This window comes from Prionailurus viverrinus, chromosome E3, assembly GCF_022837055.1.
Source record: "Prionailurus viverrinus isolate Anna chromosome E3, UM_Priviv_1.0, whole genome shotgun sequence".
NCBI lineage: Eukaryota > Metazoa > Chordata > Mammalia > Carnivora > Felidae > Prionailurus > Prionailurus viverrinus.
The window spans coordinates 31,259,312-31,265,598 of NC_062576.1; the positions used below are offsets into that span (position 1 = coordinate 31,259,312).

Consider the following 6,287-nt stretch of genomic DNA (forward strand, 5'->3'; position numbering starts at 1 on the left):
CGGGCTCTGTGCTGACGGCTCAGAGCCTGGAGCCTGTTTCAGATTCTGTGTCTCCCTCTCTCTCTGACCCTCCCCTGTTCATGCTCTGTCTCCCTCTGTCTCAAAAATAAATAAACGTTAAAAAAAAATTTTTAAAAAAACTGCTCTCATCATTTACACAAAGGTCAAAGTGCCCAGTAACCAGCGGATTCTCCAAAAACATTTCGCTTTATTATCAGATCTTGTTATTAGTTGGCTGGTATGCCCACAGCTGACGGGGTTTTTTTTACCTGACTTAATCCTTTTTCCGGCACCTCGCTCTGCCCATTTTTACCCCACGCCCCCCCCTACCCCGAGCTTTCCATTTTTAATAGGACAAGGAACTCTAACATGAGAAAATCAAGCTCTGTCATGAGCTTCAAGGCAATCTAACCTCCCCACTCAGGCCCCCTCCTGTGGACCAAAGATTCTTGCCCCCCACCAATAATCAGAATATGCTGCAATAAGAGGATGACTGCATCACATCTACTCACTAATGTATCCAACAGATATTTAATGAGTGCCCACGTATCTGCCAGCTTCCAAGATGGCCTCCAGCGATTCTCACATCCTGAGATTCACACTATCATCAAGAGTGCGCCATCTTGAAAGTGGATCCTCCTGAGCTAATCAGATGATGGCAGCCCCAGCCAGCATCTTGACTGTGATCTCAGGACAGGCCCTGGGCCAGAAGCTTCTGGTCAGGCCAGTCCCCAATTCCTGACCCACAGAAACCATGGGAGATAATAAATGATTGTTATGGTCTTAAGCCATCAACTGGGGTGATTTGTTACGCGGCATTAAACAACTAATATGGTACTCACTGGAATATTACACAGCAGTTTAAAATAATGTTTGTGAGGGGCACCTGGGGGGCTCAGTTGGTTAAGCATCCGACTTCAGCTAAGGTCATGATCCATGCTTCGTGAGTTCGAGCCCTGCGCTGGGCTCTGTGCTGACAGCTCAGAGCCTGCTTTGGATCCTCTGGCTCCCCTCTCTCTCTCTCTCTGCCCCTCCCCACACTCTCTCTCTCTCTCTCAAAAATAAATAAACAGTAAGACAAAAGATGTCAAGAGTATCAAGGTTGAGACACCCTGTAAGAGAGGAAGGAGAAGGAAGAATGGCAAAAACCAAATCGAGAATTTTGAGATGTGAAACCTGGGCTAGAGCCTTCCTCTTCTGCTCTGGTTCTCCACGGGGGACATGGTCTTGACCTTATCATGACTCCCTCATCAACATCCACAAAAGGAAGTGGGGTCATTTTTTAAATAGGCACGCCCATCACAGAATGGAAGTCTGAAGGAAGTCGAAGACAAGCTTTCCACTCGAACACATTCCACAGCTCAGTTTGGTGCTGGGTTTGCCGACTGTTCTCTCTGCCAAGCCCACCCCCTTTTTGTAAGGAAAGATGTGTTGATGTGCCTTTTCAGTCATTTTACACATCTTATCATTTACTTATTCCACCTCATTTCACAAAGGGTTTGAGGCAGCCAAGTAGATATAAACAAACAATCATACACCCAAACCAGGAACAATACAGATTAGAATAAGGGGTGTGGAGGGTTTTTCGTTAAGGTGGTTGTCTGTTTGGAAACTTTTCTCTTGAAGAACTCCCCATCAAATATGCCCTGTACACAAACACACACCTGCTCCACGGGGATCCTGTTCGTCTGTGAGATCTGGATGTATTTGACTCTTCCCACGGCCAGAGTGAACACGTGATCCCAGAGTGACCTGTCAGAGCACGGCTCCGCCTGGTCAACGTGATTGGTGCAGGGACTGGCATGCTATCAGAGACTAATCACAGACCTCTCCAAGGTTCTTTCCAACCTTGTGGAGAACTCCAGCTGTCCCATTCTCTGGGGTCTGGAAGTTAAGGACAATGCTGCATTAGGACTGCCAGCCCAGGAAAAGAGCCTGTCTTAAAATTAAGACAAGGGGGCGCGTGGGTGGCCCAGTCGGTTAAGCATCCGACTTCGGCTCAAGTCATGATCTCGCAGTTCTCAGGTTTGAGTCCCACATCGGGCTCTGTGCTGACAGCTCAGAACCTGGAGCCTGATTTGGATTCTCTGTCTCCTTCTCTCTGTCCCTCCCCTACTCATGTTCTGTCTGTCTGTCTCTCTCTCTCTCTCTCTCTCTCTCTCTCTCTCTCTCTCCCCCCCCCCTCTCGCCTTCAAAAATAAATAAACATTAAAAAGGGGAGGAGGGTAGCCTGGGTGGCTCAGTCAGTTAAGCATCCAACCCCAGCTCAGGTCATGATCTCAGGGTTCGTGAGTTCAAGCCCTGCGTCAAGCTATGGGCTGACAGCTCAGAGCCTGGAGCCTACTTCAGATTCTGTCTCTCTGTTTCTCTCTCTCTCTCTCTCTCTCTCTCTCTCTCTGCCCCATGCCTGCTCATGCTCTCTTTTTCTCTCAAAAATAAATAAACATTAAACAATTTTTTAAATTAAGATGAGGGAACACACAAAGTCTACAGATGGAGAGAAAGGGCTCTGAGAACACCTGTTGAAACCCAGAGATGTCTGAAGGTCAGTGGCGTGGTCCACTGAATCTGTTTGCTTGCATTCAGTTTCTGTCACTAGAATGTAAAAGATCCTGACACAGTCCAGGCACATAGCAAGATGAGGGCAAAATGGAAACCAGAGAACAGGAGATGAGAATTGATGCAGGTTTGAATTTGGTTGCCTTTGTGGGTCAAGGAAGGTTAGGGTGACCAGGTACATCGTTCTCCGTAGATTTGCCATGAGAATATTCGAGCTCCTTAGGAGATGCCAAGCTTTCTCCTAGCACCAGCTTCTCAAAACACAATGGGCTTTGTAGAAGGAAATGCTGAGATACAGAGGACGTCCCCTTCAGTGCACACCCTTCAGCAAATATAATCATGGGATCTGCAAAGCTGTTACCCAGACTCTGTTGCAAATGCTGAGGAACACCCCCCACCCACCCTCCGACCCGCCTTACAGGGTTGGTCAGCTTGATTCTGTGGGATCAGGAGAAAGGCAACATGATCCAACTCTGCACAATCCTGAAGATTCTCTCCACCGGTGAACGTTCCTAGAGCCAGTTCTAGAACACTGTAGCCACTAACAATTCTCAGCCTGTTCTGCCCTTTCCTGCTTGGAAATCAGCTTACTTGTACCAGCTCCTGAAGGTTCTGCCCTCCCCTACTGAGAAGGGAAGCTCAAGAGAGTTAGAATCTCCCGTCCTTCAGCCCCAAGGAAGATGGCAGCAAGGTGTGTGGAGACGTCAGGGGCGCCACCCTCAAGAGCCTCCCTTGTCCTCACCTTCTGTCCCCAGGATTAACGCAAACTGTTAGGATCTCACGCTACCAGCAGGCTATCACTGCACTGGGGATCTCAAATGGCTCCAGCCCAAGTCACAGATTGTTCCAGAGTCTTTGTCCTTGCAAAGAAAAAGGAGTAAAGCCATCGTGCCCCTAAACTTGTCCTGGAGCAGTAATGCTTTGACAAAGCCTAGTCTGACCACGTGCCATACTCGAGTTCCATGGACAAAGGCAGGTCTGGAGCAGAGTATCCCAACACAACACTTGGGAAGACAAGGTGTGTTTGTTTTGTCTGTTGTTGCTGCTGCCTTCGAACTGTGCCAATGGTTTTACACACGGTATTTCGTTTAATCTTCAGGGCAATCCAAGGAACCAGCCATAACACCATCACTTCCTGTGGCAGGAGGGAGAGGATACGCACTTTGACCCAGGTCACACCACAGGTAAGAGGCACAGCCCACGAGTCTGGACCCATGTCTAAGGGACTCCAAAGCCCACGCTCCGGTCTCTGCCTCAGACCCTGACAGGTGGACACCATGGAACCACAAGTGGGCAGAAGAACCCCCTGCCCCAGGCCTTCATTAACAAAAAAATGCCTTCCTTACCAGACCCATGTATGAGCCACACCGTTAAAATAGGATATCTGGGGGGGGGAAGGGGAGGGGGGCACCTGGGCGGCTCAGTCAGTTAAGCATCCGACTCTTGATTTCAGCTCAAGTCATGATCTCACAGTTCTCGGGATGGAGCCCCACGTCAGGCTCTGCGCTGATGGCCCAGAGCCTGCTTGGGGTTCTCTTTGCCCCTCCCCTGCTGGCTGTGCTCACTCCCCGCCTCTTCAATAAATAAAACAACTTTAAAAAAATTAAAATAAGATATCTGGGAGGAGTCAACCTTTGGTTGAGTATCTACCCCTTATACCAGAGTCCAAATCAGTAAGATGAATACTTAGGGCTCTTAAGACAGTGTTTCTCAAAATATGGCCCAGGAACATCTATATCAGCATCACCTGGCAGAAGGGCGAGCTTGTTAAATGGCCATGCATCCCAGGCTCACCCCCAGACTTGCTCTCTCAGCATCTCTGCCCCGAGAGAATGAGGCTCCGCTGACAGACCTTGTATGCACAAGACCGTGTTCCACGCCGGGCGTATGCTAGGAACCTTATCATTTCTATCATTCCTGTGATGCTTCAACCAATACCACCAAGAGGGCAGGGAGAGGCAGGAGAAGGGGGAGGCGGGGTGAGAAAAGTTGATGGAGTGGGGAAAACACCAACCAGATTTAGGGATTCAAATCCCAACAAAGCCACTTAGACGAAGTCATTACCTCCCTGAACATGTTTCCCACACACTCTTCAACATCCGCGGTTACAGGCTGTTTGGGTGTCCCCTGACCCCCACAACTCATACATTAAAGCCCCAACCCCCAAGGTGACTGTATTGGGAGACAGGGCCCGTGAGGAGGTGATAAAAGCTAAATGAGGCCACAAGGGTGGGGCCCTAATCGGATAGCACTGACACCCTTTTAAAAAGAAGTAGATACGCCAGACAGCTGTCCTCCAAGTGAAGACACAGCAAGCAAGCAGGTATCGGCAAGCCGGGATGAGAATTCTCAGCAGGAGCCAAATAGACTAGACCTTGATCTTGGACTTCCCAGCCTCCAAAACAGTGAGAAATAATTTTCTGTTGTTGAAGCCAGGGAGTCTGCGGTATTTTGTTACAGTAGCCCGAGTGGCCTGAGCGGACATGTACCATTAAGTGAGATAAACAAAGTGCAAAGCTGTTTATAAATGTTAATAAATGTGTAGAGCATCTTTGGGAGAACAGACAGTAAAACTTGTTACAGTGGTGACCTCTGAAGAGAACAGGGGACACCTAGTGCTTCCTTGACACCCTTTCTACCGCTTGATTTTTTTACTCCGTATATGTATTGACCTATTCAGACAGAGAAATACATTAATGTTTCCAATGCATTCTAAGTACGGGCGCCTGCGTGGCTCAGTCGGTTAAGCCTCCGACTCTGGATTTTGGCTCGAGTGGTGATCTCACGGTTGGTGAGATGAAGCCTGACACTTGAGATTCTCTCTCTCTCCTTCTCCCTCGCGCCCCCCTCCCCTCCCATGTTGGCTCGCATTCTTTCTAAAATAAGATTTAAAAAATAAATACATACATACATCCAAAATAATGCACTCTATGTCAACGGGCAGAGGACACTGCCCAGAGACCTAGGGAAGCTGTCCTTCTGGGAAATCCCCAGCTACACAAACCATCTGAGAATCAGTCCCTGAAATGTCAAGAAACACGCAAGGCAAGGGCAGTGGAGGGGGCGGGGGAGGGGCTGGGGTTCACGGGAGGCCCGGCTAACTGTATGAGGGTACCCGGCCGTATTTTCTGTTCCAGCTTATAATAGTGACCCTAGAAGAGACGTCTATTGGGGCTACGGGACAGATAAATGAGCCCCGCTACTTTCCAGCCAGTCCACACTGTGCCAAGGGGAGGGCAGGTCAGCAGACAGGCACTTACATGGCATCAGCTTGGATTCACAGAACTACACACTGGAGTCCCTTCTGGGGCAGGGGTCTGGGGCCAGAGGGAGCAGCTAAAGTCACGTTCAGCCAGCATCACCCACCGTGCCTGTTTCTCAGATCGAGCACCAGATGAAGGAACTGGCGTGTGTTTCGGGGCCAAGTTCTATGAAAAATGCATATCTTTAAATGCTAGAATCACACTCAGGAGAAGCTCGTGGGAAGTGAGTCTGTCTGAGGCAAAAGCAGGCTCACGTCTCCCATCTACTTTCGGCATATGCTCATTGTGTGGAGTGATGACCAGAAATACCGACATTATTTAAGTCGCCCTCTCACTCTCTCCCTCTGGCTCCCCTCTCCCATTCACTTCTCCCCATCCCTGACCTGAGAGCACAGAATTGAATCCACACAGCTTAGAGGTACCTATGCCTGACTCTCCTCCCGAGTAAGGTAAGAAAACGTGGCA

General features: G+C 49.2%; 1 protein-coding gene across 2 annotated transcripts in view; it reads right to left on the reverse strand.

The window, feature by feature from the left end:
- The window catches only part of SHISA9 (shisa family member 9), a 277,140-nt gene that overhangs the window by 241,280 nt on the left and 29,573 nt on the right, over positions 1 to 6,287 (reverse strand). The gene's annotated exons all lie outside the window — the stretch shown is intronic.